The sequence below is a fragment of the Phocoena sinus genome, chromosome 8 (genome assembly GCF_008692025.1).
Source record: "Phocoena sinus isolate mPhoSin1 chromosome 8, mPhoSin1.pri, whole genome shotgun sequence".
NCBI classification, from domain to species: Eukaryota; Metazoa; Chordata; class Mammalia; order Artiodactyla; family Phocoenidae; genus Phocoena; species Phocoena sinus.
Genome location: NC_045770.1, coordinates 101,182,121 through 101,189,438, shown reverse-complemented (window position 1 = coordinate 101,189,438; position 7,318 = coordinate 101,182,121). Strand labels below are relative to the sequence as shown.

Here is a 7,318-nt window from a genome sequence, read left to right as displayed (position 1 = left end):
AAAGACTTATTTTTTTTGAGATTTATTTATTTGTTTGTTTCTTTGTTTTTTGGAGGCGTTGGGTCTTCGTTGCTGCACGCAAACTCTCTCTAGCTGCAGTGAGTGGGGGCCACTCCTCACCGCCGTGTACGGGCCTCTCACTGTGGGGGCCCCTCCTGCTGCGGAGTACGGACTCTAGGCGCGCGGGCTCAGCAGTTGTGGCACACGGGCTTAGTAGTTGTGGCACACGGGCTCAGCAGCTGTGGCGCACAGGCCTAGTTGCTCCACGGCATGCGGGATCCTCCCGGACCAGGGCCCAAACCCGTGTCCCCTGCACTGGCAGGCAGACTCCCAACCACTGCGCCACCAGGGAAGCCCTCTTTTTCTTTTTTTTTGACCTCACTGCACAGCTTGCGGGATCTCAGTTCCCCGACCAGGGACTGAACCCAGACCGCAGCCGTGAAAGTGCCAAGTCCTAACCACTGGACTGCTAGGGAATTCCCTAGTGAGTTCTCTTTTGCCTGCATGGTTAGGACGACCTTCCCAGGCCCCTTATGGCCTTGTCTCTTCCCGCGAGCTCACAAGTGGCAGAATTTCCCGAGGACCTGTCCTGGGCTCTTTATTTTTCTCGCTCTGGACTCTCTGGGCAACCTCTTGGGGCTGCTGACTCTCAAGCCCGCTTTCCAGCACTGGGCCCACCTGCGCCTCCCCTCACCCTGCCAACCGGACCCCCGTCGAGTTTTCTCTGCCTCTGATCAGCTCTGTAACCATCTGGTCGCCACACCAGCACCCCCCTCCCTAACATCCCTGACGTCTTAGGTTTTCATTATTTACTGCAATTGTCACCATTATTTACTGGTCCGCCTGTCTTAGACCTTTTCCTCCACAGAGGGAGTGAGCTTTAAGTAGAGGCCAGTCTAAAATAAAAATCGGATCATGTTACTCCCGTGCTTATGATTCTTCAGAGGCTCCTCTTGGCTTTCAGGGTGAAGTTCATGTCTTTGGCTTAGCACCCAAGGCTGCCATGACCTGCTTGCATTTCAGCACCCATGGCTTTCCCATGTGCACCTTTCGCCCCACGCATACCAGAGTGCTGGTACCCAAATTCATGATGTTGGTCCCTGCTCCTGTCTTCACAATTCTCCCCAACACTCTTTCTGCCTCCCGTTTTTCTGGGCCTTTGAGTCACTACCTCAGACCCCCTGAGCCTCTGGGTCTGGGCTCAGTGCCCTCCTGTGGTGCCGGGCACCCCCATTTCAACTCCCACAGTACTGGGCTTCTGCTAGACTTCACATCCCCTGGGGACCCGGGAAGGTCCCCTGCACAGTATGCCTGGCACATACAATAGAGAGATGACGGCAGGAGCTTCTGACTGGCTTCCCAGCTCTCACGTGGCTGCATACTCCTCTCTCGTCCTTTTGGGAGCAGCTTAGGCTCTCACAGTGTTTGCGTTTCCAACGCAGCACTTTTTTCTAGTACGATGTACTTCAACATTTATTAAGTGTCTCAAGATTTAAAGATGATTGGGATTTGACCCCTTTCCCCAAAGGACCTGTTATACACCACACCGGACGCATCACATCTATTCACTCAGTAAGCATTTACCGACAGCCGGCACAGAAGGAGGTAGAGTTCACGCAGCCAGGCACGGGGATTCACATAAAGTCTGCGGAGCTTAGAAGAACTCGCTGTGGCTTTTCATCTTCGCGAGCTTTGCTTTCAACGACAGGAGAAAGATTACAGCTGTCCTTGCTGGGACTCCTCTACCGGCCAGGTTACAGGCTTTTCCCTGATCACAAACGTTTCCTTTGAAACCTTCTTTCACGGCCCTCACTTTCATGGACTTTGAAGTCGGAATTTCATGTAAACCTGACTTCAGCTGAAACGAACATTTCCTGCCCCCGCCATTGGCCTCGGGCTTTCTCTACTTCAGCTTCTCAAGAGGTTTCTGCCGTGTCCCTTAATAGTTAAAAACAGAACAGAGCTTGGGGTCGGCTTTCTCACAGCAGCACTGCTGTCAGCTGTTGTCACAAAGAGTCATTTTGGTAAATAAGCAGAAAATCAGTGTGTTTGATCAGAGAGCCGTGGCTGGACTTTGAGATAAGACCGTGAGGTTCAGACCAGTGGGGCTTTTGCTCAAGACCTCTATCTGGCCACGTGGTGTCTTAAGTGCCTAAGAGGGTTTTGCAAGATGAAATGCTGGGAAGTTGAATCTATAAATGTCCACCCCCAAAGTCACAATGTTTGCACGTCACACTGTCTGGCATTGAGAGCTGGGTGGCCTCGTGGTTAAGAGCTCCGCTCCGGAACTGGACTGCCGGGGTTTCAGTCCTGTTTCTGCTACTCTAACCTTCTGATGGGACAGGTTCTTGTTTCCCCATTTGTGAAATCAGGATGATTAGAGTAGTTCCCTTGTGTGGTGGTTGTGAGGATTAAGCCAGTTAGTAGCTGAGCAGGGCTTAGACACAGAGTAAGTACTCAGTAATGTGACCTCTTGTAATTATGCCCCTTTATCAGCTTCACACAGGATGTTAAACACAATGACTTTCTCTGGGTCACCAAAGCCGTCATCAGATCTCCCCACCTTTGCTGGTCCACAGCATCCCTGCTCCTGTTGTTTCAATCCTCTTTCCTTCTCTGGCCGTCTTATTCAAGTCCTCTCTCTCTCTCTCTCTCTCCCTCTTATTTTGGCCGTGCTGCATGGCTTGTGGGATCTTAGTTCCCTGATCGGGGATCCAACCTGGGCCCCTGGCAGTGAGAGCACCAAGTCCTTACCACTGGACCACCAGGGAATTCCCAGTCGTATCTCTTTCATATGTTCTTTCTGCCTGGAATAGGCTTCTATTTCACCTCTGCCCCTCCCCCAGTGTTCTGTCTCTCCCTGTTGAAGCTTTCTTGGTGGATTAGGTGCATATATTCCTGCAACCACCACTAACCATGGGGAAACTCTAGGATGATTTTTTTGGGGTTTTTTTTGAGTTTGTATTTATAAATCTCTAAAGCCTTTATTTATTGATTGATTGATTGCACATTCGGGATCTTAGTTCCCTGATCAGGGATCAAACCTGTGGCCCCTGCAGTGGAAGTGTGGAGTCTTAACCACTGGACCGCCAGGGAAGTCCCTCTAAAGCCTTATAGAGCCCTTGCCAGTGGACTAACCTGTGAGATTGCCATCTAATTTCTTTTAATTGTAAAATATACATAAGATTTAGCATTTTAACCATTTTTAGGTGTACGGTTCAGTGGCATTAAGTACATTCATATTGCTGTGCACTCATCACCATTCTCTGTCCCCAGAACACTTTCATTTTTCCAAGCAGAAGCTCTGTACCCATTAAACAATAACTTCCCCTTTTCTCCCTCCAGTTCCTGGCAACCACAATTCTGTTTTCTGTCTCTATGAATTTAACTACATTAGGTGCCTCATATTGGTGGAGTCATACATTTGTCCTTTTTAAAAAATATTTATTATTTTTGGCTGTGTTGGGTCTTCATTGCTGCACGCGGGCTTTCTCTAGTTGCGGCGAGTGGGGCCTACTCTTTGTTGCGGTGTGAGGGCTTCTCATTGCAGTAGCTTCTCTTGTTGCGGAGCATGGGGTCTAGGCGCACAGGCTTCAGTAGTTGTGGCTCGTGGGCTCTAGAGCGCAGGCTCAGTAGTTGCAGCGCACGGGCTTAGTTGCTCCGCAGCGTGTGGGATCTTCCCGGACCAGGGCTTGAACCTGTGTCTCCTGCATTGGCAGGCGGATTCTTAACCACTGCGCCACCGGGGAAGCCCCATACAGTTGTCCTTTGATGGCTGGCTTACTTCACGTAGCATAACGTCTTCAAGGTACGTCCATTCTGTAGCATGTGTCAGAACCTCCTTTCTTCTATAGGCTGAATTGTGTGTATAGGTCACATTTTGCTTATCCAGTCATCTGTCAATGGACATTTGAGTTGTTTCCACTTTTTGGCTATTGTGAATGGCACTGCCGCGAACATTGGTGTACAAGTATGAGTCCCTGCTTTCAATTCTTTTGAGTGTTATGCCCTGTGGTGGAATTGTGGGATCATATGGTCCATCTCTTATGCAAGGTTGACTTTATAAATCAAGATCAGAGCTTGAACACCTGGTGGGAAAATTCTCTCTTTACCTCCCTTCTCCCCCACCCCCACCCACCCCAGGCCCTCCCACGAACTTTATCTCCATCAATGTCAACTCTACCCTCAGGTGCTTCAGGCTAAAACTCTGGCGTCATCTTGGACTTCTCAATTTCTTTTACAACTCATGTTTAGACAATGAGCAATTCCCATCGGCTCCATCCTCCGTATCCAGAATCGAGTCACTTCTCACCATCCCGAACGCGGGATCCAGGCCACCATCCCGCTCGTCTGCATTATGACAATTGTTTCCTAACTGCCCTCCCTGTTTCAGTCTTGGTCCCCCTGTGGTCTCTTCTGAGCACAGCAATAAGTTCAACCCTTTAAAAACATTAGTCAAATAATGTCATTCCTCATTCCAGCATCTCACTCCCCATCTCACTCGAGGCAAAATTTAAGTGCTTGCAAAGGTCTGTTGACCCTCACTGCTCGTCTGACCCCACCTCTCCTTCCCTCATCAGCTCAGGCCACAAGTGTCCCCTTGCTGTTCCGCCTCAGGGCTTTTGAGTTTGCGGAGAACTATGCCTAGAATGTTCTTCCCTTGACAAACTCTTCGGCTTCCAATGTCACCTCTCTAGAGAGCCCTTCTCTGGAAACTTACTTGAAGTAACAAGCCCTTGCTCTCCTGATTCCAGGCATCACCCATGCCTTTTACCCACTTGTTTATCACTGTCTGACACACGCTCCCTCCCTAATCTGTTCCTTTCCTTCCTCCTCACTAGAATGTAAGCTTCATGATGTCAGGGGCTTTGTTTGGTTTCCTGTCATATCCTCAGTGCCTGTAACAGTGCCAGGCACATACTAGGTGCTCAATTAGTATCTGTTCAATGAATGGATGGATGGTGCTCTGAGGTCCCCACCTTAACGGCCCACAGATGTTCCTAGTCTCTGAGAGTTATGCAGACGTATGAAAGTCCCATGGCTACCAGGCTCCAGTCTCATCCTTCTGGCCCAGGGCAGCTTCAAAATGAAGCAAACTGGGTTGATCACTTTTTGCAGCCCCCTTTAGCCTTAGTAGTTCTTGTAAATGCCCCTGATCACTGCAAGGATTTATCCTATAACGAACAGCCCTTCAAATACCTGTGCCAAACAACAACAACAACAACAAAAAACTGTGCCATATTTGAGTTCCCCAAACTGGACTCTGCGGGTATCTTCTCAGGGGCTCAAGGAGTCTACACAAATCAAAGAGTGTTTTTACATTTTGATGACAATCTGAGGGGGAAAAAAGCCAACAAATTCTTGGTCTTTTGATGACTGCCTTACAGCTGAGGAGTGTCATATAAGTGGTTTCAGGGTGGTTGCACTTGTGTGTGTGGTATTCTTGGTGCCCAGGGATGCCCTGAAGTGACGGTCTTTAATTTTTATTTGTTCAATCTGGGGTCGCTGGTTCGTGAATGTCTTCTTGCAAATCCATGATGATTTTTTCCCCCTGTAAATGTGTCTGAAAGATATGTATTCAGACTGCACAGCTAATAACCCTGAGCTACTGTGCAGGATGAAATACACCAGGCTAGAAATCTTCCAGGCTCCAGGCCTCAATTTTACATGGGTCTGAGTCAGCCTAGGGCAACAGGGTGTGAAGCAGAGGCAAGAATATTGGTCTTAGAGTCAGGAGACTGGAGGTGGCACCAATCTCGGTCTCTGAACTAACCGTGTGACCCTGGGTTTGTTGGCCCACCTTTGTGGGTTTCATTCTTCCTCTATAAAATGAACCAGAGAATCTGAGTCTCTTCCAACCCTGACACTCTCTTTTGTGAGATATGTTGGGGAGAAATGCCCATTTGGACACCAGGAAAAATACATTGTTGGCACCAAACCCTGGCGCCAACAGGACTGGCCATGAGGATAATAGTGACACTTACTGAGTTGTCCATTCAAGGCTCGTCTTCTCTGAGTGGACTTTGCTGAGGATTCTACCTAGAAATCCCACCTCCATCTCTATCCTTTTTACCCTAGTTGATTTTTCTTCATATTCTTCTCCTGTGCTGTTGAGGAAATCTGACCTTTATTAAGGTTATTTCTTATTATCTGTCTTCTCCTTCTAAAATTAAACTCTATAAGGGGGAGGTTTTTTTTTTTTTTTGTGCAAGACTGTGCTCCAGTGCCTTGGAATGGTGTCTGTCCCTTACTGGGTACCTGATCAACATTTTCTGAATGATTTGGGCACCTCCTCTGCTTTGGGTCCTGTGCAAGGTGCTTTACATTTTAATCAATAAGCGCATGAAGTAAGTATTATTATTAGTCTTGTGTATTGGCTGAGAAAACTGAGCCTTCACAAAAATCAGGTAACTTGCCTGTAAGTGTCAGAGCTGAAACTTAAACCTGGGTGAGTTGCACACCTTGTTGTATTCATCCTTGGCTTTGGCACCTCTCAGCCAGGAGGGCTCTAGTGCCAAATGCATGAAGCACAGATGGGCTATTCTGTGGCTCTGGTTTTTTTCCTTCTTTTGTGCAGCTCTGTGTACGGGGAAGGGGAAATTCAGCTCTCATTTATTGAAGGGACTATCTTTTTTCCCATTGTATAGTCTTGGCTCCTTTGTTGTAAGTTAATTAACCATAAATGCATGGTTTAATTTCTGGGCTCTCTATTCTGTTCCATTGATCTATGTGTCTGTTTTATGCCAATGCCGTACTGCTTTGATTACTACAGCTTTGTAATATAGTTTAAAACCAGGATGTGCGATGCCTCCAGCTTTCTTCCTTCTCAAGATTTCTTTCGTTATTCAGAGACTTTTGTGATTCCGTAAAAATTTTGGGATTTTTTTTCCTATTTCTGTGAAAAATGCCTTTGGAATTTTTATGGGGATTGCTTTGAATCTATAGAGTGCTTTGGGTAGTACTGATGGAAATCAACCTCTCAGAGTCCTCCTTGACTGCCTTTGCTTGCTCTGACTGCGCAAAGAACTCACTGTGCAGAATTGCAGAACTGGGTGGTTTGTTAGCTATCCTCTGGTTCCACCAATCCCTTCATTTTAAAGTGGAAGAAACGGAGACCTGAAACAGCTGAGTGCTGCATAACTTCTGTATTGTCTTGATCTATGGACTGATTCATGAGATTTCAGTGGTCTGGATGGTAAACCAGAAGGCCCTTGGCAGCAAAGCTGGGAGCCTGCGCAGTGTCAGGGGCCCACCCCACCTTGATACTATGGCTATCTGCTGGCCCCTTGGGCCCTGGGCCTTCGGGGTCTTCTGTTAC

The 7,318-nt window shown here is 47.9% G+C and overlaps 1 protein-coding gene across 2 annotated transcripts in view; it reads left to right on the top strand.

Moving 5' to 3' along the window:
• AHNAK (AHNAK nucleoprotein) overlaps positions 1-7,318 on the top strand; it is an 85,102-nt gene that overhangs the window by 51,703 nt on the left and 26,081 nt on the right. The gene's annotated exons all lie outside the window — the stretch shown is intronic.